Below are 27,556 nucleotides of genomic sequence, written 5' to 3' on the forward strand. Positions count from 1 at the left end.
GAAATATTTTCTTCTACATGTCCGTACATCTTTAAGATTTAACCCAGGGTCAGAAAGCAATCAAGGATATAGCTCTACATCTAATTCATAAGTTGAAATAAAACAACTTCAATAGTTCAATGATTATACTGCCCTTCTATTAGTAAACATACGTCGGGTTCAAAATTAACCCAGTCGGTAATTTTGGAGTCTTAACATCGAAACAGAATTCTTAATTGCAAACAATATTTACACTGGCGAACATAAACACATGATTACACTGTCCACATGATGTGGCTTATAGTAGGATGCTCTTCAAAATCTTAAAGTAATGTTTCTTGTAGTTTCTCTTATAATTGTTAAATTATAGTATTTGTATTGTCATCAGATTATTTCGTTACTAGAGACGTGAAAAATGAGCAATGCCCTCGGAACTAGAAGCTGGAATACCCGAGAATACCCGAGAATGTGGGCATGCAGAACGGAGGGAGAAAATACCTTATATACTCCCCCTTTTAAAAGGCGACTGGGTATTAGCAGACCCAGTAACCAAATCCTAGTGGTGATGAATCATCTTTCACCATCTTTTAGTTCGGGCGCCATTGTAGAGTCGGTAGGTTATTTCGTTGCTAGAAATGCGAAAAATGAGCAATGCCCTCGTCGGGACTCGAACCTGGACCTCTCAAACACGCGTCGAGTATGTTGCCGTTACACCACGAAGGCATGCAGAAATGATGGAGAAAATACCTTATAGTATTACCATAATAATGCTGGGTATGTGTTCATTCTTTCGAATGGCTGCAAATTAGGGAGAAAATTAAATCTGAGGCAACTTTACAAAATCAGGATATGGTTGTACACGCGGCATTTTTAAATGGAACGTTGGTGAAAAACGTATGCTACAAAATATACAAAGGCTAACACGGAGAATATTAGTAGGCAAGAAATTCACATTTTGTGGTTCATTCCGCGCGCAAAATTCAGTCATAAGAATATAAAATCTTAAATTCATAACAAACATAAAAATCTCAGTACCAAGCATGACGGTAATTTCTATATTGAATTATCATAATTTATCACTTTTCCATTATAGAAGAGAGTACACATTTCAGAAGGGACTGTCTGCATGAAGAAAGCTATCAACACATAACTAAACGCTATAGCGAGCTACCTTAGAAATTATAGAAACCATATTCAGCTAGGCCTAACATTCCTACCCTAAGAGATCATTAATAAACATTCTCTATAAAACAAACAAACAACCATAAAATCCACATAAATTATTATAACTCGCAGATGATCTAGAATGGTTGAAGATAATCCGTCCTCAGAAAGCTAGAAGAGGCTGAAGAGCATTACTAAACCGTTAGCTACCAATCACAGAAAAACTGTAGTGTGGCAGCTTTTAAATGCCATGATTCTATACAAGGAAAAACTTCATCAGTGAATAATACCAATAATAAAATTCGCAATTAGATTTCAAAGCTAGAAAATTTGAACACAAAAACTATACGACGGTGAATATCATGACTTGGCAAGAAGTATCTAATTCGAAACTTGAGTTCCACACGTGAGTTTATAAACAACATTGCAAAACACTGTAATTAAGATTTCCCTTTAAATTTACCTTTAAAAATATAAAACTAACTCCTGTATTTACGGTTCAAATAAAGTAACAGAAAGTTACGTATGTCAAATAATGCAACAGATAGTTGAATACAGTAAAATTAATTGGGCTGTCTAACGAAAAGAAAGGATTCCTTTCAGGAGCACTTTCTAAGGAAAACTGGCTAATGCTTACGTTACACATGGGAAATGCAGCCAGTCTATTTATTGGGATTCAAATGTGGTTAAATTACCAGTACTCAGCGGTCCCGCTTGGTCATCTGAAGAATAAGCGGGACCGCTAAGTACGCAGGCAGTGAACGTGCGTGCTCAGAGGTATTGAGTACTTGCGCTAAGTATGCAGGCATTGGATTATGTAGACACCGGACTTGCGGCACCAACAAGAAAGTTCATCGGATCAGATGACAGATAAATCAGTCAGTGAAAGTACAACACTACGAATCTTATAATTAAGAAGACATTATTCGAAGCTGGTTAATGGCTGAAGACAGCTCAGTTGGTAACAGCAATGCGACCACGGATTTTTACCTCTAACCACTGACTGAGCAGCTGGTTCTCTATAGCTGTATATCAATATATATTAACTATCAACCTTAAACACTTCAGTCGATGGAGTTATCTAAATCTAGTTATTGGTACTATGCGGTATGGGAATTGTCTTTATATTTATGTGTGAGTGTGTGCACTCCAGGTTGTCGGAAATAGGACAAAATTGTAAAATATAATCGGAAGTTTTATGATAATCATGTATAATGTTGTTTTGAGGTGTTTTAATGTATGCAGTGCGTACATTAAAATATCAGTTGATCAGTGTATAATGTGTGTGCTGCACTGTCATACGCGTACTGGTTGGTATACGTGATAGATGTTACATATCTTACTGTTACCTTTACACGTATTATGATTACACAATTATTATGTAATACGATTATGATTAAGGTAATGTATTATACATGCTTGATTAAGATAATGCAATATTATTTTTTATAATTATTTGTTTATATACATCCACATTATACTGTGCTTTGCAAACTCGGCATGCAAAACAATGCATTGCATCCTGACCATGAAATAAAAGATCTGGGTTTAACTCCGGGCAGCATCTCAGGTCGTTACACGTAAGCGAATTTATATGCGGAAAATAAAATTATTTTTTGGAAAATCTATTAGACTACATAATCCAAAAAAAAAAAAAAAAAAAAAAAAAGAATTGAGACAAATTTCCTCCGTATCCTGCAGTACACTTGCTAGCTTTTGTAAATATACTCTGATTTTCTGAGGTTGTGTGATGTGACATAAATGTTTATGAGACTTCAAGAGAGATAGAAATCTACAGCCTTTTTGTCTAATTTTAGAGAAAGAAAGCACGGAATTTCTAACAAATAAAAAGTACCCTAAAATGTCAAGCTGTACGTTTAAAACAGGAAAGTCATGCCATATTTATGTATTCAGACATTTCAGTTGTCGCTCAGAAAGCATCGAAGACGGAACTAAATTCATGGGGAAAAAATCACATATTTTTCGGAAACAAAGAAAACATTTTCCTTCGTTTCAAGGGGATAAGCATAACACTCATAAAAGCGAACAAGCCTTGGACGCCTGCTAGACATGTTTCAGCATGTCTAGCGTCTATTTTATAATTTATCCTGCATGTACTGAAATTCTGCAGCAATCTTTCCTCTTTTGCAGCATAAAACTTTCCATATGACAAAGCCAATGACCTACAGCTATACGTGAGCTAATTTTAAAATTAGCTCTGTCTGTTTTTTGTTTCTTCTTTCCCCTTTCTATTTAATTCTTTCTCGAGAAAAACTCTCCCCCGCTGTTAAACGAGGGAAATGTGCCCAGCACTTTTCTTATTTTATTTCACTTTTTTACGGCATTTTTACATTCTTCTGCAGCGGAGTCTTGTTAGCGAACAGGCTGAGGGCTTTCTTTTGTTGCACGAGGTAGGTTAATTGAAAATTAAGTTAAGGATATGTAGGGGATTAAGAAAGCCGCTTTTTTCCTCCTTATTGTTTTTAATCTTCCAAGGCGCTTGTAAATCAAGGATGACATTTTAGTAGTGGGTCGTTTCATTCGCCAGATTACATCGGTTTGTGTCTTTTGCCTTTTTCTCCGCTCTTCCACCGAAGTTTAAAGTACACGCGTTCGGAGATGTTGAGGCAATAAATTAAGAACAGCAGGTGATGAAAATAAGAATAAGCTAGACTTAACTGTTTTTGAGCAAATACTAACACGGTGGCGATGGTGCTTGGTTTTATATCACCGGCATACTAAGCAACTTGATGAGATGCGGTTTATAGAGAATGTTAAAATAAAGAAAAAGCAAAAACGTTGCATAAACAACTAGATAGGATAACAGGGAAGAGATAAAAAGAAGGCTTTGTAAAATACACGCTGCATCTGGCGTGTATATCACCCACAGATTAATACAAAACTTTGTCCTCTACCTAATTAAAAATTAATAGATAAAAATTTTTTTATACAGTTTGAGAGAAAAAAATGTGAAGCGCATCGTATTAAGTTATGAGGAAATAAATAAATGTTACTGCGTAAAATATTATTTATTACATTTAATAACTGAAATAGGTTCTGAAAGGCATGGCAATGTTTTATTAAGGCCTTTCGTAGCATATGCTTGTAATCAGTAAATTAAAAATAATGTAATAAGTAAATAATAACATTTAACCCTCTGAACGTTACGGGTTTAGCCTTGAAATTTCAAAGTTCCTCAAAATGTCATGAATAAGTGATATTTTCTTGATTTTAATTAAAAAAAATGACTCTTTCATTTTGTACCTTGATTCCTTTTCTTCCAATATACATCCAAACTGAAATCAGATACATTAAAAGCTAGCAGAAATTTTTATGTATAATGAATGTGGAAGGCAACCTTCTGTACGGAATTTTCCGGCCTTAACGCTGAGAGGGAATCTCAATTCATATTCTATATAGCATGCCTGGAGCTGCTTCAGTGATACTTCTCAGATAGATGATTTTCTTATCAGATGATAGGTAAAATTATGACAATTTTTTTCTGACAAATGCTTTTGTAAATCAGTGTTTGCAGACTGCGTTGAAAATCCAGGACAATGAAGTGCAATTTTATAAAACTTAAGGAAGGAAGGAATAACTTTCAGCACTCACAGTCTTAAAAAACAAACACATTTCTATAGAATCGTTATGCAGCATGACGATGTTTAATGTTTGCAGAGTTTTAAGTGTTGTAGTGCTTAGTCGTTGCTAAGCTAGTTGCGTCCAGCATTTGAACATATTCTGAGAGACGTTACAGAGCGCGATAGGTTCCATTTTAGTCATAGACACGAGATTAGGTATAAGGTCCTTCAAGCATCCCTTGGTGGTGTAATAAGCATCCCTTGGTAGCACACTCGGCACGTATTCGATAGGTCCAGGTTCTTGTCCCGGGAAGGGCATTGCTCATTTTTCATATCTCCTGCTTCACAATATCCTGTGTCCCCTTATCACCAATCGCCCTTGTATACCTCCCCTTCTTTCAGCATGCTTTCGTGGTGTAACGGTAGCACACTCGGCGAGTATTCGAGAGGTCCAGGTTCGGGATTCAGCGAGGGCGTTGGAAATCTTTCACATCTCCTGCTTCAAAAAACCCTAATGACTCTACAAGGATATAGCTTTATATACCCTGAATAACAATACCCTGAAAAACATTTTCACAAATAAAAATATAAAAGTCACATAGATCTCATACATATCTCATACATCACTAACAAATGAACATTTACTACGAATTGCAATAGTAAACTTTCACCTTTAATCCGTTCTCTATTGATGACAGAGAGCACAAGCTTTTAATCTGCGTTATGCTTACAAAGAACCTGTGAAAACATGTTTTATTCATTTTAATCGTACCTATCTCCGCGATAACTTCAAGTTTTGCTTCTTGGCCCGTTAAATTTAAAAACATCTAAATACTTCCCCCTTAAGTAAGACAATTTATAGTATACATGATTTCGTAAATCAACTTTATTAAATATCATTACTAATTTCTAAAAGGCAGGCTTTCTAGTGAAAAAATTTCGTAATCTTAATTTAATATAGTTCTCTGCATCATCCTATGGAAGTAAAAATGCAACTGAAATAAAAAGCAGATCTTAATCAAGTGTTTAATTTCATCATGTTATTCTTAAACTACTTCTTTACGCAGAAAATAAAATGTTAACTATTAAATACCATTCATTTGAAGATTTAATAAAACTCTTTGTTTCGTAACTATACTTTAGCTAAATGAAACATTTCTTCTTCAGAAACTAATAAAAAATTACGACTCATGAAATATTCCACGAATTAATAAACGATGCATTATATCCTCCTATTCATATATCATTAATAAATGACCGAACTATAATCGATCAGTGTCTGACTGAATTATAATTGATCGATGCCTACCGAAACTCAAGGGCATTTTAGTAACGTATTTGACATTGGAAGTATCTCCCATATAATTAATTTAACGGTAATTAATATTAAATGTTCAATGAAGGAGGCGGGGATATAAAAAGGAATTTTTGAGACATCGATACATTTAATTTACCTTAATCTATTACTGAAAGTAACTAATTTCATTTGAAACACTTCACATGCAAATGTTATGCATCTTATTTCTCTTCAGAATATAATAGCATTATTATTATTAAACTGAAATTCATTAATAATTAGGAAAGGTATTTTCAAAACAGAAAGAAAAAATGCAATGTGGAAACCACACGATTTCCTTGTATGGCCTGTTAAAAATTATACAGTCTTTTGGCTGGACTTCGTTTAAAGTTATTTTCTTGAATTCTAACTTAATTAGGCAAATCGAAAATGACATCACAAATCGCAAGTTTCGAAAATAAATATCCCAGTCAATTTTTTTTGTACGGGAATCAAACTTCTTCCAATTTTATTTTTTCATAACGAGTATAAAATTTTCCAAATATAAGTATAGGAATCTGTTATCTGTTAAACAACCGCTTAACAGATAGATTTGGTTATTGTCATAAATTAATTTTTTTTTTTAATTTTGACATTGCCAAAACATGAATATTTTCATCATTTAAAACACTTCTAGAACTAGAAGTATATGACTATGACAAACGATTGCCAAAATAAAGGCCGGGTAAGAACTTTTAAGCCGGGTAAGATGGTGCGTATATTATTCGTTTCATTTTGACTATAAAAAAGAAGGTGCACAATTAAGATATTATATCAGTCCCATATGCAAAATTTCAACGTTCTACGGCTAATCGTTTTTGAGTTACACAGATTTATTTGCATCTTGTATAACATACATATATACAAACGTAGACTGCCGCTCAGACGAGACACAATGGAACTCATAGTTGAAAAGAACAGCCCTCTCTTCTAACCTTACTCCCGGCTCGATGAATACCAAACCTGTGACTATGGCAGCTTGGGACCAATGACACACCTCTCTCTGAGCACATAATTCAAGTCCAAAATTATGAAAGCATTTTTTGACTCTTATATATATTTTACTGGCCATCTTGAGCTTAGTAATTAATATTTAAGTTCACTAATAACGATCCTCAGGCTCCATTCACCTAATCCGATGATCCATTTCAAGAACTTGCGGGTATCGCTAGACCATTTCGTTATTATTCGTGCAATCACTGGGATACATAACGTCGAATAGTACTGACATTTCGGCCTAAAAGCGTGCCGAGCTGCTGAATTAATAAATAAATATATCTGAGTTCATGGACTCTATCCCATTCTGTTTGCAACAGATGATGAAAAGTGGCACTTAATGGTCTGGAGGCATCACATTATGAAACTACAAAATTTGTAATATTTGAAATTTCGCGTGGGACGAAAAATAAATTGCATTCTGTTGGGCATTTAATATCATCGATGCCTCTCCTTATGCGCCGCTAGGTGAATTCGAACTCGGGCCTTTAAGATTAGAGGCAACTTCCATTGATCATGTAGAAAGACACAAATGGATACACCCTGAGAAAAAAATATTAACAAAAACAAGATAGAAGAAAATGCACTCAAAAAGTGAGTCGTGAAACAAATAATGCTGAATTTTTATTAAATAAATTGGAAAACTTGATACGCAAATAATAAAGAAAAATGTATTTGCAACCATTAGGCGTACAAATTCATTTTTGAAAAATTTCTCTATAAATCCGACTATGTTGTTCATTATAAATTAAAAAAAAACTACAAACTATTTCCTTCCTCTTTACCGGGTGCCTTCGTGGTGGTAATTGGAAAGCGTGTCCTGCTAGCAATCGGAAAGTTTGAAGTTCGAGTTCCGACAAGGGCATTGTACATTTTTTCACGTTTCTTGGAAAAAAAAAATAATAGATACTAATTCCTAAAGAAAATTTCAGCAATCAGTTTCAAAAAGTGTAAAAAGGCACAGAGGACAGACAGAATATGAAAAGACGGTTATTTTTCTATCACAGAGAACAATAATAAAACGGAAACTAATAAACTAATCTGGATCTTGCGATAACACAGACATGTGATTAAACTGCAACAATTTCCATAACGATTTTCCAAGAACTGGTATACGATCATGATTTAAATAACATAGTTTCCCTGCTAAACTATTTAGTTGTTAATCTGGTTACTTCTTCATTCAAAACAGGTACAAAACGATGCATTAGGCCCTCGAAGGTAGGTTGCACATAATGCCACTTGTTTAACCGCTGAATACTTCTTGCTGCTTGACCCCCTCCTTGGAGGGGGGGCATAATAGGATGTTAAGGATCGTAATTGTATCAGTGCGTGGGTTGTCGTAAGCATTCTGACCCACTGAGCAAAGAAAATTTGTTGAATGATTATCTTACGAAAACATCAGCCCAACCCCTTTCCATTTAATAAAAGCGTAGATTTATCTTGGACTAGATATCGTATTCTCTTCGGTGATATTCACATTAAGTTTAAATGTCCCAGAATTAACTTTTTAATGAAGTTTTTTCCTTCAAAGATACTAACCTATTGTACAAAGAATATGGTGTATTCATCGCTTATTCTACTTAAAAGTCAGACATCTAGGGAAAATATTAGATTTCCCAAATGAAAAATACTGAAATCAGAAAAAGTATGAAGTATGTAATCTATTCTTCGTCTGTTTCTACTTCGTCTTTTCAGGCTGGAAAGCTCTCCCTAGGACTATTTTTTGAATTTCAAAATAAAAGATGCTTTTTGAAAAATAAAATGGGTTATGTAATAAATCATAAAAATCTGAAAGAATTCAGATTTTAACGATTGCCTTAAAAAGCCTTTTTAAAGTTTAATATGGTTTATCTGTAGAGATTATAGATAAAGATGGCCCAAGTGGATTATGAAATATTTTATAGAATATTAGATGTATATGCATTTACAGTAATATGAAAATGTTATAAACTTCTACATATTTAGAAAGTGAAAAAATGTGACTATGTATAAAAATATTTAATGTTTAGAATTAGATATATCATAAATTAAGTGCATTTTCATTTAAATAAAGCAGATTAAAAAGTAAAAACAAAATTCTTAAGAACGATGTCTATTGCTTTTTAAATAGTATAGCTTGTTAATTAAATAAGAGAAAGATTAAATTTGAAAGATTTGGTTTCACATTTGGAAAGGTTTCAGATTTTGTCGAATGGCAACAAACTCGAATGGAAAGTGAAAAAACGCAAATTCGCGTTTCCAGATTAAGAGCTTTTTGAGCTAATAAATAATTTAAAAGTTCACATATCACAAGAAAATTAAACTTCGAAACTGACACAAAATTATTCATAATTTTGGATGTGATTAAGTCATAATTGCCTTTAGTTTTTCATACCATTCTTAAACATACATTTTATTAATGATTTCAACTGCAATATACTCGCTGAAAAAATATAAAAACATTAAAAATTTCTGACTCTATTAATTCAAGATTTATTCTAGCATCCATACGTATTCATCTAACTGTTAATTCGGGAGATCCCCAAAGATGATTACTGCACTGATGAAATATTCTGAGACTACTTTATATTGAGCGATGAAAAGTTTACTGTAGATACATATGTTCTTATGATGATGATGAGAGATTTCATCGTTGACGTCAAACGAAATGAAAAGATATTTGATTTTATGAAACGTCATTTTAATCTCAATATGGTGCTAAGTAACAATCCACGAACACTTGGTAGTTCATTTATTAATTTATCACTTACTAGGAATATAACTGCAGACGTCTTAAAATATGTATTTTATTTCTCGTATCATTGACACCAGATTTACATAAGGTCATTTTGAATGAATACTTGTGATAGATATAAAATTAAATAAAATATATGTGTGTGTGTAAAATTGTTTGTTTGTTTTATTTGTTTTGTAACATCTTCACACTTTAGTCAGCAATCCAACGTATTAAACACCAGCTGCTCTTTAAATTAAAAAAGAGAGAGCTTACTATCAATTTTTGTTCTTTAACGAGCGGGAATTTTAAATTTTCTTTAAATTACTAATCATGCTTGACAGAAAACTGTGAAATTTTTGAAAATTCAAGTTGTTTATAAATGAATTCATTCTACAGAGTTAGAACTCCGAAGAAGGATTTCTTCCTGTGAATGTGAAAACATGGATTATGATATTCTAATATTTATATGAAAAATTATTTCTATTTTAAAACTGACCTTTTATTTACATGCATATTTTGTAAAGAAATTACATTCCTACAGTCATCAGATTTTTACTTCCTTGTACGAAGTAAAAAGGAAGTATTGTAATCGCGAAAAGTTTCAGGCATCATATTTCAAAGCAAATATCCATTTTCATCGCTATCGAATGCAATTTAACGATGTTTTTGCGTGACATCTGTACGTAAGGACAGGATAAAGGACTCTTTCCCCCCAAAAAAAAATCTAAAACTTATTTAAAATTAATTCTGAAGAGAATTCTTAGTGACATCTGTATGTATCTCGCATAACCCAAAAACGAGTACCCTCAGAATTGAAATTTTGTATGTAGGACTGCTATAACATGTAGATGTGCATCTCGTACTTTGGTTGCAATCCGCCGCACTAAAAGTATATAAATATATGTATCCACTCTACTACTTCCCTCAGTGATCTCAGTTTCTTTATTCTTATATATTTGTAAATTGTGCATTTTTTGCTTTAAAAATGATTGAATTATGTTGTTCTTATCTTCCGGTTAAGGTTTTTATGCCTTTAGTAAATCTGTATGCAATATTTTTAGAATTACCAACAATTTAAAAGTTGTTTAAGTGCCGCTAAGCCTAATATTTTTTTTCCATGGCGGCCATTGCTTGTTTACATTTTAAACAGCAGAATAGTATATTTGTTGCCCATCTAGAGAAAGTAAGCTTCGCAATAACAAAGATAATGCCTTCTTTTATTACTGCGAATTAAATCATGCTTAAACCATTCTGGAATTTATTCCAGGAAATAAGTATTTAAGATTTACTTCGTAATTTTTAATATAGATATTTTGAGTTTTTATGTATTTTTGCTTTGTCGCGAAGAGAGAACTGAATTTATGGAATGAGAAACACTAAATCGTCTGTGAAAAACTGTTTCTTTTTTGTTTTGTTTTCTTAATTTCTTTTATACATCGTTCTAGATCTATTATAGTATTTGAATAGAACATGTGGCGACGATTAGATAATTCTTAAGATTTTTTTGCATTCTGAGTTAAAAAATGAATGAAATGTAACGCTGTTAAGTAAACCTAGGGACAGAGTGTCGCTATGGTAAACAAATATAGTGAATTTTAAAAAGTGCATTTATTCTTTTGTGGTTTATGCGCTATCGACGGAGTAGATTTAATTCAGTCCAATAAGCTTAAATGAAATGCAAGAGAAAATGGGTATAATTTGATATTCGTACAAGGAAGTCATGTGGTGTACACATCAGATTTTTCCTAAAGCCTTACTAAATATGCTTCCAGGAAAAAAGTCAATTTCTTCTCAAAGAACACGGAAAAATAAAAAATCACAAAACATAAAAATTCTTTTTTACATTATATTTGACTGATCTGTTGAATTTTTAATAAATTGACAGGATAATTCTGAAATAAACGAGCATTTACTTACTAATAAACATATACTATTCAACAAAGGAAAAAATGCCGTACGCTTAACCCTTGGAGAACAACAAATACTACGCCGATGTAGATTTTCATGCTGGTTGAATCGATAGAAATTTGTTAAATTATTAGTAAGTTAAAATTATAACTTAGCTGCTAGATCTGTAGGTAATTGTGATGTGTTCGATATATAAGTGGAAAGCATAGACTCCCAACTGTCGCTTATGTTAGCCACTACGTTTTGAAGAAAAATTCTTCAATTCGATAATTATTATCAAATATTAGTACCTTTGCGACAGTCTCTCACCTTCATTAAACAACTGAATAGAATTTTCATATATTTCCTCATATATTTTCGAACCCATTTGTATAGGATTACCAAACATCCAAGAACGCCTGGACAGTCCTAGATTTTTAATTATGTCCAGAACCGTCCTCTGGGTTGAAGAGAGCTCAGAATTTTCAAATGAATGGTTAGAAACTGGAAAAGTACAAGACGATATTAATTTGTATATAAACAAGACAACGATGCCAAGGAAATCATAGTAATACTTTTACGAGTATGCAGGTTTTTCCGAACAAAATAACTTAATTTTTAGGATCCTGAATGGTAATTTCATTAATTCTGCATCGATTATATATAGCTTTACAATAAATACTCACTGCAAAATATACACAGTTTACTTTATGTATGGAATTTAAAATACTTTATTTGAGGGATGACAGCTTCAAGAGGAAAGGAGTAAAAGTCTGTGATATAAAAGTACAGTATAAGAGTAAAATAAGAGATTGTTAAAGTAAGAGTTTGTGATGAAAAATAACTTCCAGGAATAACATTAGCAGTACAAATATAGATAAAAGAATATCGTAAAAACATAACAATTATAAATATCTTTCATAATCTTTTCTATAAATAACTGGGTTCGACAAATCGCAAAATATTATATAATACTTTGAACTTTCTATTAGTTCATTATTATTCTTATTTGTACATAAAATAATAATATTCCTATTACTGATGCTTTAACGTATTATCGCCTTAGTACGTGCTGTCGTGGTTTAAAACATCGAAAGATCCGTGGTTCGAATCCCGGCGAGGGTGTAGCTGACTTTTTCCGTCTCCTGCTCCGAAAAACTTAAACTTAGTTGCTGCAAAGTGGCACCGCATTAATAAAATGAGGCGGATGATAACTCGTTACCAACTGGATTAGACCGACTGGATCTCTACCCTCCCTTCACTATTCCCTTAGTCATTGCACAGTGGCACCGAAGTAATAAAATGTGACGGATGATAATTCGTTACCACCTGGATTTGATCGACTGGATCCCGTTCCTTCCTTCACAATTGCCTTTTTATACTTAAAATGCCTTTTTATGCTTTTAAACTAGAGCAAAATAGGAAAACTTACAGCATAAATGTGAGGAATTTTTCCCCATACATACGTTTGTGGGGTAACTGATAGTAAATCCGGTTAGCAATCGGAAGGTCTGGAGTTCGAATCTAGGCAAGGATTATACGGCTCATTTTTTTCTTTTATCTCTCTCTAAACGTATTAGAATCTACAATAATTATTATAATTTATCATTATTACTATGCAATGCATTTTTTATTTTTTAAAACAATAGCATTTACATCCCAATTATTGCATAAAGGTATTCTGTATAGTATTTTTTAAACTGCTGTTCAGCCAATTGCTTAGTCTCAGCAAATACATTAAACATGCAAATATAAACAGAAATCTTACGAATTTCAGCTTATAAAACTGCTCCTTGAAAATAATCCTACACTATAGATCAACCAATTTCTCTTTTTCTCGTATTGGCAGTCGAAAGAGTCCTTTCAAAACCCCACATGTTTACCATTAACTTCTCCAGTGTTTGCGAACTAAACAGACTTCGATGATGATCCAGTTTGCTACAGCCATACACTGAAGCACCTCTCGTAGAAGACCACTTAAAAACTCGAAACTCCTTCCGAACTTATGTAGCCCCTCTCGCAGCAGCCCATTTTGCTCTTTGAACAACAGAGCTCTTTGTTGCTCGAAGACCCTCAGGACCTTGCAGAAGTGCCTGCGTCAAAAGTTAAATATTGGAATGTGTGGTGAAAGACCAAAAAGGAAAGTATGGAAGGAGATGGGAAAAGCAGAAAGAAGAAGAAAATTTCCAGAACAAAAGTCGTCGCTGTTTGCAGCGCAGAATGGATTCCACTGTTCAAATCTAGCTAGGCTTGTGAGAAAAATTAGTAGGAATTCTCTCCCCCCTTGGCGTTCACTTCAACGATAGTAGCTGATGATAAAATAAAAGGTCTAGTTGAACCCAATTGTGCCTCTGTGTGGTTCGCCGCATTTTTATTATTACTTTTTTTTAGACAAAAGATTCCCTCTTTCCACCTTCCCTCACTCCCGGATGTGTTTTACCTCATCTGTTGGAGAGCTCGATGCTAAAGCCAAAAGGAAAGGGAAGGGAAGAAAATGACGATCGGGATAATCACCGGGAAAAAGTGCTTTAGAGATTTTTATGACAGCTTTCGAAACGTGAGACGTCTGCCAGTGCCTCATTAGGTAGCAATGCTAGATATTCGAAATGGAACACTTGACGCGTTGAATAGCATTCTCGTCCAACACTCCAGGACGCCTCTGGCCGGTTACAAAGAACCGATTACTTGCTTCGTTCTTTACTTCGACGTGATTGCAACCAGTTTAAGCCCACGCAATTCAAAGCGTTGCGGACATGGCAGCTTCATAATTTTATTTTTTTTCTTTATAAGCATAAATAGCAGCTCTTGATTTGTGAAGGACTGGCGATGAATAATGCTTGTGGAGGTGTGATGAATTAAACTTTCATACTTTACTGTTTGAAGCAGGAATTCATAAAACCTTACTGTGCACCGAGTAGGGATGGTTATGTTTTCTATGCAAAGCTTTTAAAAAGCCACAATCTACAGCAATTCGGTTAGTAATATACATTACTTCTTAAAGTCACATTAAACTACAGCAGAATATGCAACCTACTTATTAAAAGAGATAGCATACCTATAAGAATTTTCTAAATGAAGATTCCTCTGTTTATTCAAATAGCAATAATTTAAGCAACGCTACTATAAGGCAGAAGAACGAAAAAGTAACACTGAAATCTTATTTACCTACATATCATTCGATCATTAGAGTAGCAGTTGCAATTAAAGGACTCTGATCGAATATTATATTTAATAGTTTGCTCTCGGTATCCAAGCAGCAGATTTAATGTAATGATTTTGTTTGTGCTATTAACCCCTTAACCATCGCTCCTCGCTCACAAAACGGTGCTCATTCTTAAACGATTTTGTCAAGACGTAATTCTTTTCTTTACAGAACATTTGAATCAGCTTTTGAAGTACTATAAGGTATTTTGTTCCTCCTTTTTGGATGCTTTTGTGGTGTAACGGTAGCACACTCGGCGCGTATTCGAGAGGTCCAGGGTTCGAATCCCGTCGAGGGCACTGCACATTTTTCACGTCTTCCTGCTCCAAAATAATCTAACTGAGTCCGAGCAAAAAGGTGGTAGATGATTCTTCACATCTAATCCCCTGTCGTTCTTTAAAAGGGGGGAGTATATAAGGTATTTTATCCCTCCTTTCTGCATGCCTTCGTGGCGTAACGGTAGCACGCTCAGCGAGCATTCGAGTGGTCCAGGTTTGAATCCAGGGGATTGCTCATTTTTCATGTATTCCTGCTTACACAACACACGCTCTTTTATAATGCTAACATATGCATTAAAACTTTCTTGCAAGCATGTGTAAAGGAAGCCAAAAATAAGGAAAAAAAATGCCAGAGTTTTCTGATAGTTTTACAGGTATACCACTATAAAAGTTAAATTTCAGTAAAAATATGTTATATTTCAGTATATTTCAGTAAAAATATGCTGTTACTTGACTCAAAATTTTCTGAATAGTCAAATGATGAAATAGAAATTTAAAAAAAGATCTGTGAAGTATTTTACGGAAAATATATCACAGTTAATGGTTTAATTTATTAGTAAAACTATTATAAAAACATTTTGCGGAGGTTAAGAGAACAAAAGCTTCCTTTCAATTAAATATTAAATTAATTATTAATTTCAATTAAACTAATTGTAATGGAGATCTAAAGATAAATTCAGATTGCACTATAAACTGAATATTACAAATTTCACAGAATTCATTTTCTCTTTGACTCAAGAGATGAGGCCAAATAGTTCATTCTTTTTTAATACACTGACTACCAGTAAGTATATGGACATCTATGCAAATGACGATATCTGTGGTCCAAAGGTATGTCATGGACTCCGTCGGTATATATCGTGTAGGAAACAGCATCGGCTTTAGTCGCATGCAAGATGCCTCGCAGTTCGGAGCTCTCTGATTTTGAGAAAGGTATAATTATCGGGTATCACAAATGTGGTCGATCCTTAAGGGACATATCTAGCGATCTGAAGTACCCAAAATCGACAGTGACCCATGTGATTAAGAAGTGGAAGGTGAGCGGTGATTGTCGGAATGTGCCCCAAGTCAGCAGACCAACGAAACTGGGAGACAGAGACCGACAAGTGCTGTACAGAGAAATTCGGAAGAACCGCACCAACCGATTGCCCTCATCTGAGGGAGTTTCAACAGGCATCCGGGAGTATTGTTTAATGAATACCATCCGTAAGGAATGGTAAGGAAGCACATCTGCTTGGCTTTCATGGTCGTGCTGCTGCCCATAAGCCTTTGATCACAAAGTCCAACCGCGCTGCTCGATTAATGTGGTGCAAAGCACATCGAAATTGGACCGTAGATCAGTGGAAACGGGTTCTTTGGAGTAATGAATCAAGGTTCACCCTTTACCGTTCGGATGGCAGGGTCTGGGTCTGGCGTCTACCTGGAGAACGTCTCCTGCCAGAATGCATTGTGCCAACAGTCAAGTTCGGCGGAGGTGGAATTATGGTCTGGGGGTGTTTCTCCTGGTATGGGCTGGGACCCTTGGTCCCCATTCATGGTAAGCTCAACTCCGCTGCCTACTGCACTATTTTGGATGACAATGGGCTTCCTGCGTTGTGGCAGTTTTACGGGTTGGACCCCTGTTACTTTCAGGAAGACAATGCCAGTTGTCATGTTTCGACGTTAATCAAGGCTTGGTATGGTGCCAATGGAGTTCGTCGAATGGACTAGCCTGCCCAGAGTCCAGATCTGAACCCTATCGAGAACCTCTGGGACGAGTTGCATCGCCGAATTCAGGGGTGCGCTACCCGTGCAAAATCGGTGAAGGAACTTCTATGTCTTCTCCAAGCCGAGTGGGAAGAAAATACCACTAGCTGCCATACAAAGACTTGTGGAAAGTATGCCTCGGAGGGTCCACGCTGTAATTAGCTCTCGTGGAGGCTCTACCAACTATTGAATTTAAAGTTAGTTTTCCTTTTCTATCACAGGTGTCTAAATACTTATTGGTAGTCAGTGTAGAATACTAGCGATGCGCTGTGTGATGTAGTGATAAGGCTGAAATGCACCACTTTGAGATTATACACAGTAGAAAATAACATGCTTTATAATCAAGAAATATCAGTATTTCATGTAGATGCTCAACGCTTAATCACAAAACTATGATTCTCACTTATGCATTTCATACTTATGCAGTAAAAATCGCGTTTCATTCAGATTAATATCGGGGGGGGGAACTCTTAGAGCTATATTTATGACAATAAATATAAAAATGTAAAACTGATATTTAATTTGGAAAGAAATAAACTTTAGCACTAAAAACATAAAAAAATGAGAAGTTTATAAATACGTGGCGAAAATTTGAACTGCTAATTAGAAACTGTCAGCAATCTACATTTAAGTTGCTTAGTTGGAATTGACAGTAGATATTGATATCTGAGTTTTATTTTCTTGATAAAGATTACTGAAAAAATTACTGTATAGTTTCAAATATAAGCCGATCCATGCATACGCCGAGAAGTAAGATTTTGCTGAAAACATTTAGTCTAAAATTAAAAACCCATTTATAACCCGAATTTAAAATCTTTCCGTAAATCCATCTCTCTCTCTCTCTCTACATATATATATATCTTGCCAAAAGTACACATATTCGGAAGTCTATCTTGGTAGAGTTATCATGCCGCCCAATCGTGACAGCGCTTGACGACGCTAACTGCCGTGTCGCAGGGCTCGGGTTCGAATCCCGGAGAACGTATGGATGTTTGTACGTGTATAGTGTCTGTGCGGCATGGGAGCACCCTAAATAAGAGGCGAGCCGAAAGTCCTCTCAAAAGGCTAGTGGTAGAGGAAGAGGGGTGGGAGATCATCGCACCCGTCCCTCCTCGGGATGCTATCCATCAAAATACGGAGCGGAAGTGAGCAAAGTCCTACCTGTATAGTCCTGAAGGCCCTTGCCAACGATAGGCGCGGTCTTAGATTGTTTGTCACGATGAATTTCATGAGCTTGTTATGATGTTACTGTCAGACAAGTGAGATAAGTCCCAACAACAACAGAATTATCATACGAGTTAAAGCAGAGTATCAGTTCGGCTTCCATACGAGAAAAAGAATTGAAAGCTCTGTAGAACGAAAAAAGGTCTTTTGAAAATATTTATTTCTCTTTCTCAGTTCTTCCAACTTTAAGGCATATGCATCAGTTGGCTCTTTGGCAACAGCACGGAGAATTTTAACTGTGATTCTTAGTTACAGTAATCACTGAATCCACAAAATTTGCCCTCTTTCCTATCAGTTGCACTCTTGCTTTTACGAATAATATACAGTTCTTTACTTCATATAGCCAAAATACCTCCACAGAAATATTGCAAATTCTAGCAGTTTTAATTTAAAAGTAATGACTTTTACTGAGGAGTGCTACGGAAGGAACTGAAAAAAATATTATCAATGCGATAGGTAATAACAATGTCAATGATCAAACGCTGAACGGTGATATCCACCTGAACTTGCCTATAGCAGATGGAGACCTAGAAGAATTGCAAGAAAATTCAGAGTCGGATACTCCGGATACGGATACTGAAAATTAAGGATTAAATGAAAATAGGATTAAATAAAATAATAATAATATTTTAAAAATTATTTAACAACTAACACTAATTTGTTATCGATTTACTTTTATATAATTCTGAACTCGCATTTAAGCGACCTACACTTTCAATACTAAAAGCTTTTCGATAGTACCATATATTGAAAAATAATTAAATGTTGTAAATGTAATTACTGATGAGCTAGTACCGAATATTTCCATGTGTAAGCCAAAATTTTCGGCTTATACACGGAAATGTCCGGTAACATTTTTGCTTAAAAGAAACAAAGATTATAAACACCATTAATAAACAAACCGGCAAGAGGCATTTTTGTGAAATCCATGCCCTCATATATTAGGATCAGTTTATTAAAAGGCAACATGAAGTTTTCTATATAAATGATTTAACTAACATTCCATTTCTTTCAGTTAATAAAGAGAGTCAATCTAAACTGATTACTGATTTTACAGTTCTAGTAAAAATATTTTGTCTATCATCCCCACGCCCTTTCCACCAATAGCCATATTTTAAAGAAAACAAAAATCACATGCAAAAGGAAAAAATGCTGAAATAGTTAAATAATTTTTCATGACATAATAATAACTTTTAATCTCAAGAACGAAAAATACTCAAGAACGAAAAATACGTATAAAATACGTAAAATAAAAAAGGAAGAAATTATACGAAAAGAACATACCTTAAAATAGCCACTTAGATCCACTACTTCCCTTTGGATATTCAAGTACCTAATAAAGAAAAAATATATATATATGAGAACTGTTACGAAATTCCAAAACAGAATTTTAATAAGAATATTAACACGAAGTCACAGTAGTCGTGATTTTTAATAACTTGCATGATAAGAAAATATTTAGATTTAAATTATTTTGGTAATATTATGAACACAGCTATCAAAGTTCAGTCAAACTTAAGTTACTTTAAAAACACTTCATGCAAAATTAAATGTGCATCTCAGTACATATTTAATTACATTATTTTATATAAACTATGCATATATATAAACATTCTGTTATCGACGAACAATCATATGCAAGTGCCAGTGTTGATTTAAAAAAATGTGTACATCAGTGAGATCGTACAGTACATAACAATGCAATAAGAGCAGAAAGTAAAGTCACGTTTGAAGTTAAAATATTTTATTATGCAATTCTGCCGCCCAGTTGGTATAGTGGTTAGCGACTCTGACTGCCGTAACGAAAGGCCCGGATTCCAATCACGGAGTAGACATGGATATTTGTAAATATTTAGTGTCTGTGCAACACAGGGCATTCTAAATATGCGGTGAGCCGAAAGTCTTCTCGAGAGAATGATGGTAGGGAAAGACAGGTGGGAGACATTCGGACCCGTCCCCCCACCGAGGAGCTCTCTTTCATAATTGGGGGTGGGGGAACTGAGCAAAGACATACCGTTCACCTGTATAATGCTCAAGGCTCTTGCCAAAGACAGGCGCAATCTTGCACTCCTTTCCACGATGGATTTCGTGGGCCTGTTCTGATTTTACTGTAAGACAAATGAGATAAGTCACAACAACATTATGCAGTTCTTTTAGTTGCAATTATATCTGCTAGATGGCGCTTCATTTATAAAGAGACCCAAAATACCTTATGATAAATGATGAAAATGGTTTCATTCACTGTTTAACACTGAAATGAAGAATTAAAAATTATGAATATCACCAAGTGCATTCTTTGGTAGAGATCATAATTCTATTTGCTAGAATCTTATATTTCAATGTGACTAGATAATGAGATTGAAACATCGCATCTGAAGGACAGTGCTTTGCTAATACGGTGCAGGTTCTCTTTTGAATGTCATACATATGATTCTTCTTGAAAGTGATTGTTACAAGTCCCGTTATATCATTTAAAATTTTTCAGCAAAAGCAGCGGTATTTAATTTATAGATCAATGGTAAAGGAAAATATTCTCCAACGCTATCCTCTAATATGCCTAAGACAAGATTAATGGTTCTGAGATTAAGGAATCGTGTAGCATTGGAAAAATCTTCCATCTCATCTTCAAGTGACTAAGGAACCACTCAGTCACCAGAGCAACATAAAATGTTCCCTCGTCAACCTGATGCATGTCACCTTCTTCGAAGCAAAACATTTAACAACGTGGTTCATCTGTAGTTCTAACAGTTATGTAGCCAGCAAGAATAATCAGTGTCCCAAGAGATTTTCACGATATTGCGGTCCAAATCGCTAGCAATCCATTTTCAAGCTTCACTTTGGACACCTGACAGTCCGCATCAAGTACTTCAAATGAATATTGCATATATAAACCTTTTACAATAGAAAACGAAAGGTAAAGATGGATTGGTCGCTAAACTATACACGTTTCATTTTTCTACCTTTTTTGTTGCTCGGGACCCGGACCTGGTTTCGCGGGAGCATTTGATATTTTATGGCTTTAAAAATTAAGAATTGTCTGTTTTTTTTTTAAGATTAAGAATTTTAAAATTAAGAATTGTGTGTTTCTTTTTGGGGCACGGCTGGCTCGGTGGCTGCCTCGTTTTGTGTTAGACGGGCCTTCCCCTTTGTGGCCTTATGGCTGATATGAATCGGCTAGGGGGGGTCGGGGCTGCGCCCACAACAACAACAACACGTTTCACTTTTACTTGCTTCGGCAGTACATATACTAAAATTGGAAAACGTTTCACTTTGTGCATTATCCAGATGCTGTGCTCCTGACAGCATTGAATCCAATGTTTAGCAACGACAATGGTTGTCGATGGTTTTTTTTAGTCTACTCGACCATGAATATATAAATATTAATATCACGGATATAAATATCCGTGAAGTGACAATTTTTGTCCAAATGACACATCAAGAGAATGTTAAATCCTACCATAATTTGCGCAGTGACCATTTTGTTTTTACTAAAATACTTTCTAACACTCAAACATCCTTTAGAGGTAACTTCCTCTTACCTCGGCAATTACTCCGGCTAGACAAAATTCCTCATTTTGTTCAATTCTGCATTGTCATGAACCTGAATACTGTGGCCCTCCAAAGAACTTGAAAGACCTGCTGTCTAGACAGAAACATGGAAGCGTAATCTGTTAAACACATATGATTAGAAACTGCTTAGAATGTCACCTTAATACTTGGCTTTTCGTAATTCTCATTACGAACTACATTAACTGAGAGAAAATCCATCTTTAAATGAGTTAAAAAAACGCCATTTAAAAAACAATGAAGAACCACAGCGGTTAATTTACAAAATGCAATTGCATTAGTTTTGAAACAAAACTGAAAATAAATAAATAAATAAATTACACATGAGATAGAGCTTCTCGTAAGAGAGTTTAAAGCAGCGAGGGATTAAAATAAATAAATAAATAAATAAAAATCTCCCAGTTTTTTAAGCACCTCTAAAAGTCCCCTGCTCTTAATTCACGGTATCTTTGAAGCTCAAAGGCCGTAAGTCCTCAACTGCGCCACTTCTTTCATAGTTTTATTCCCGCTGCGAAAAGGATAAAAAAAAGGGCAATAAGAAAAAAGGGGGAAGTAAAGAATATTGAATAGTTACTTTTCCAAGGAATGCTCCTTCAAACAAAGTTAAAATAACTTTAAAAAATGCACTAGAATTCTAAAGCCACAGCGGGTGAAGGAAAGCCAAAGCTTTTCCGCTAAGAGATTTAATGTTTTTGAACTATGTGACAAGAACACAATAGCACATACACAGTCAGAAGTTTTTCATCGGATTAGGACAATATATACCTAAAGTTATCATCCAGGTATTTATTAATTGATTAAATCTTATGGCATAGCAATACTGAAAGATAAAACTCTATAATCCATATTTAGGTTTTCGAATATTTTCATTTGATAGAAATTTCTTTGGTCTTACATGTGCAGATTTTTAACTCTGTGCAACTCAAATCTATTAAAATTTTCGAATACTAGGCTTTGTCCAATTTGTAATGAAATTTCAAGAAACTATAATCCACGTAACCTGCCAAAAGCAAAAGAAGGCAAAAGGAGTTGGATCGACCTACTTTACTCTTACTTTCCGTATGCTTCTTCGAACAGCGCATTGTTTCAGTGAGAGATGAACCTTGATACATACTCCTATGCCCATCAGCGGCCGCTGAACTAAAGGCCGCTGAACACTAGTGATTCGGTCCGTGGTCCTAGTGCCACGAACAAGCTGACTCCAAGCGCATTTTCATGGTCTTCCCTATGGACATGGACACGAGACAGTTCCCTTAAAAAGCCTCCACAGGGCATCCCTCTCTTTGTCTGAAGTACCTAATGGCGGAGCACGTAATTTACAAAATAAATAAATAATAAAAATAATAACTGTGCTATGCATCCTTCCACCCAAGATGGCTATACATTTGCCTTATGAATACCTCTGTCCTTTTTTTAAATAGGGCAAAATACAATCTTATAGGTTTTGCATATATCTGAAATTCGATCAAAAAATGGGTCCATCCCCAGAGTATATGAATTTGGAATTTCTGTAAAACGCAAATCAGAATTTTAAATTATATCAAACGGAAAAATTTAACGGCCTTTTGCTACTGCCAGAAACATTCTCGAAATATCAGAATCTTAATGTATTCAAGTAAATTCAAGTATTATTATAATAGTATTTTAGTGATAAATGCATTAAAGTAAAAAAAAAAAAAAAAGGCTTCCGAATGTTAAGCACGCAAAGCAAATCAGCAGCTTCCTAAGAACCATTTAAAGATGTCACTCATTTCTTTGGCGGTGATCATTCGGTTATTTCTCGAATGTAGACACAATTCCAGACAAGAAATAAATTTATTATCTGGAGAGCTGTGCTCGGATTACTACCCTTCTGAAGATCCGTATATTTCTACAGAAGCCAAGGGGGATGGACGAGCGACCTCCACAACTGTTACACGCATGGTTACAGCGTCACTTGGTAAGACAATATCTGACAGTACTGAGCGTCGAATGCTTCACGAAAAGGGACTGTCCATCCAAGTATCAAGTCTTCCACTACGCACCGATTACAGAGAAGCAATATTAAAGTAACGTCGTCAACATCTCAATCAGACTGACTGAGACTGGTGCAACGTCGCGTTCACAGACGAGTCCAGATTAGGCCTGGAATCAGATGATAAATGAGTAAGGGCCTGAAGAGAATTGCCTTATTCTCTGAAGACTGCGGTATCAGTTCTACAATCAGGCACACAGAATCAGCCCCGAAATATTATCGGACATCATGCAGTTAGATGTGGCAGCATCCTTGGTGTGGACTGGAATTTCAACGTGATATCACACCCAGTTGCACATTTTTAAAGACGGTTCTTTGACGGTTGCGTCGCATCGAGATCGGGATGAGGTCCTACACCTGTGAAATTATCCGCTGCAGCATTCGGTCCTGATTTCCTCCTTATGGATGATGCAAACCTCATCGAACCAGCATCAAATACGAGTGAGATTATTTCTTGTACGGAGTGGCCACAGAATTCCTTCTATTCTAATCCCTTTGAAAAGCTTGTCTCTGGATGTCTCTGGTGTGTTGCCTCTGCACGGTTGCTCCTTTCAAACAGTCATTGACAGTTAGAAACTGCTTTATTGGAGGTATGGTATTGGTAGAATGGTATCTGCGAAGTAATTGCTATAAAAATTTGGGATGGTGAAATAAATACCTTATTAATATAAGTTTTGTTTGTTTGTTTTAAGCTTTAAACATCAACATGTTGATGACCCAAATGTGAGATTATGTAATTTATAAAAATTAAATATTATTTTTATCTTCATATATAATGATTGTTTTCTTCCATGCATAAGCCTATTTCCTACCTTTATGTGCAATCTGGTGTTAATCAAAACTTTACTTTCCCCTTTTTTGTTAATTTTACCGTTGCGCGCTTAACTTTAGGAAGCCATTGTAATTACGTGTCTTTACAAATGTGTGGAAAGAATTAACAACTGGAGAAATATATGTTTGAATTTCTACTCTTTTGAATGAAAAATATGTTGAAGCGAAATACCTTCAACTCGTAACGCAAATTTGGAACCTGACCTCTTTTTCGATTAAAGTAGCAAAGAAACATTGTATTAATTACTGACTGCTTTCATCATATGATTATAAGTTTAATTAATCAATTTCATTTATCATGACATGATTCCATTAAACTCATCTTTAGTAACTAGAATAATTTAGACTTCTTTAGACTTTGATTCAAAGACTAAAGGCATTTCCATTTGTCGTATTGCACTGTTTGGTTTTCAAATACATTTGCTTTTCCTCATTTAAATGAATACCAGTGTTAGAAAGTCGCGAGCATCTATTCATCTTTATCACAGATTTTGGAGTTCATTAACACGCAAGTGCAATCATGCATAATGGTTTTAGAAATGCTAAATTTGATGCAATATGCATATTATCTACAATAACAGTTCAGAAAATAATTCATGTATTAATAAATGCAGAATATATGGAACAGTGAAAACATGTTTGAAGGAATTACCACAAATTACGAATATTTCTACATTCAAACGTTATAGGTTTACTTTTTATTTTATTTAAAGCGTAGCAGTTTTGATCTTATCCTATCAGCAGAAAAAACTGTGAAACTAAAGATCGAATACGTATCACAAAATTTCGGAAAGTAAAAAGGGTCAAATAATTAAAACGTTAGTAACTTTATTTCTGGTAAACAGATCAACAGACAAACCATTTTAAGATACATCGAGCTAATAAATTTCGTGAGTTTCACCACAGAAAAGTGATTTACGAAGTTATAACTTCGGTAGCAAAGTTTTATTGTGCGCAAATACGGTAACAAAATTTTACAAACATTTAAATTAGAAAATTTTGGGACACACCTCGGGAGGTTTCGGGGTTCTCCATGATATGCTTCATCATTTGTAAAGTGCGTATAATTCATAATTTTTGCCCTTGAAAGTCTCTCACGAAAACCTCTTTTCTTAAAGCATGATACTCTAAGTTACCTAAATGAAATGAATAAATTCAGATTGCTTGCACCTATGCAGTTGCGCAGCCTCTGAGAAATTTGATTAAGCACAAGTATCTGTAATACGTCGTTTAAGGTCCTGCAATGTTTGCAGAGGGGTCGCGTACATCTGCTATTTGAGATATCCCTACGGAGAAAAGTCTACTAGAGTCAGGGCAGGTGAGAAGACCACTCTTCGAAACCATCATAGCCGATTATTCGTTCTCCGAATTCATCCATCAAGTAATGCTCCGCGGGTGATATCTTGCGTGCAAATGTGCCGTCATGTTGCAACTATCCACTCCAGAGCTGAAGCAACGGCGGATTCTCAACAAAAGCAGATATTATGTCTTGAAGAAGTTGTAAATATCATGTGGTCATTAAAGTACTCCGGTAAAATATTCAGCCGATTACCCTAGTATTGTAAATTCTACAACAAACATTAATCAGAAAACCGTTTCTGATATCGAACGTCGGTAGAACATGATACATTTTCTAGTGCCCAGTAATGGGTGTTTTGCCTATTTCTCTCTGGTTAATGATGAAGTTCCACAATGCGAAACGTCTCTCCGCATCTCCGTCCACAAATGTCTGATTAGGTGTTGGCCAGTGTGGATCAGAACCTAATTCGTCTAGATTTACCAAACGCGATTTTTTGAAAGACCACAGTTTTCTCTTATTTCTCTTTTGTTGCTGTTTTGTGAAGGCGTATGTTAATATGTCCTTCGGCTGTACTTTCCGCCCTATCTTATCCGGTCTGCCGGACAGAAGTCGGCTCGTCACGCAGCCTGCCTCCCTTAAAAGTTTCACAATCTTCAGGATGATTTTGTGTGAAGGTTACGTGTCTGTAGGAAACAATTGCAGATAAAACAGCCCTACCGATCGTGCTTTGTGCCCACTTTCACCATAAAGTAGAAAAGTAGAACAATCTCACACCAATCATTTTTTGAAAATTGCTCCATGATCATGAGCTTCAGCATACAACCCCGAGGAGAGCTGTCTTTTATAGTTGTCTCAGATGAACAGGTGTAACATTTCATACACTGTGTGTATATTGCACAAATTTCGCACACCAAACTCAAGCGTTGATACAATGACTACGAAGATGTACCCCGCGGGATTTGAACCACAGTCTTTTAGACTGTGAATTACAAGTGATACCACTATGCCGCGCTGCAGGCTGTTTTTCATCCAAAAATAATCTTTTCTCTTTTCGTTTTTTTAGAGCATTCATGTTCACAAGGTGTCTTATCGTACTATGATGCTCTATAATTTTAGTAATTCATTTTTTCCTCCTTTCTTGTACCGTTTTCGAGATAGGAACGCTAACTCCGCCATTTTCCACGAGGTGGCGCTGTAAGTGATCTCAACTAGTAGCGCATAGCCACTTTACTACACCTAAACACCACTTTTATGACTATAGCAACAGTTAAACGCATGGTACCGGAAATTAGTGGGCACCCTACATATAGCTGTATTTATAAAGCGATTTTAAATTCGGATTATATATGCGTTTTCAATTTGGGCTGAATTTTTTGCTGGAAAGTTTTATCTCTCGACTGATACACGGAAGAGTTCATATCCAAAAATGTAAGGCCATTATCTATTTTATAAACTGAGGAAAAATTCTTAATTTTTTTCACTCTTTTGTATGTATGAGTTTTACCAGCGATAAACGCATCTTTCTCCCGTTTGCATCAGACTGCCACACTTTTTAGAAAATATAGAAATTGCTCAATTAATATTTTTGTTATCATTCTTGTTTTAAAAGACAGATAAAAGTTTGTTTTATAATCTATGAAAATTTGAAAACTTTATATAAGATACATTTCAAATGTTGAAATTTTACAATCATACATGTTGAAGAGACTAACAACAACAACAACAACAACAA

At 35.0% G+C, this 27,556-nt stretch overlaps 1 protein-coding gene across 3 annotated transcripts in view; it reads right to left on the reverse strand.

Moving 5' to 3' along the window:
• The window catches only part of LOC118190710 (plexin-B-like), a 1,029,017-nt gene that overhangs the window by 770,233 nt on the left and 231,228 nt on the right, over positions 1-27,556 (reverse strand). For all 3 annotated transcript variants that reach the window (XM_085812956.1, XM_085812954.1, XM_085812955.1), the window contains one exon: positions 19,397-19,445. The gene's annotated coding sequence lies outside the window, so the exon portion shown is untranslated. The remainder of the gene's footprint in view (positions 1-19,396; positions 19,446-27,556) is intronic.

This window comes from Stegodyphus dumicola, chromosome 3, assembly GCF_044657685.1.
Source record: "Stegodyphus dumicola isolate Sdum_Otavi_A_Nest chromosome 3, ASM4465768v1".
Lineage (NCBI taxonomy): Eukaryota > Metazoa > Arthropoda > Arachnida > Araneae > Eresidae > Stegodyphus > Stegodyphus dumicola.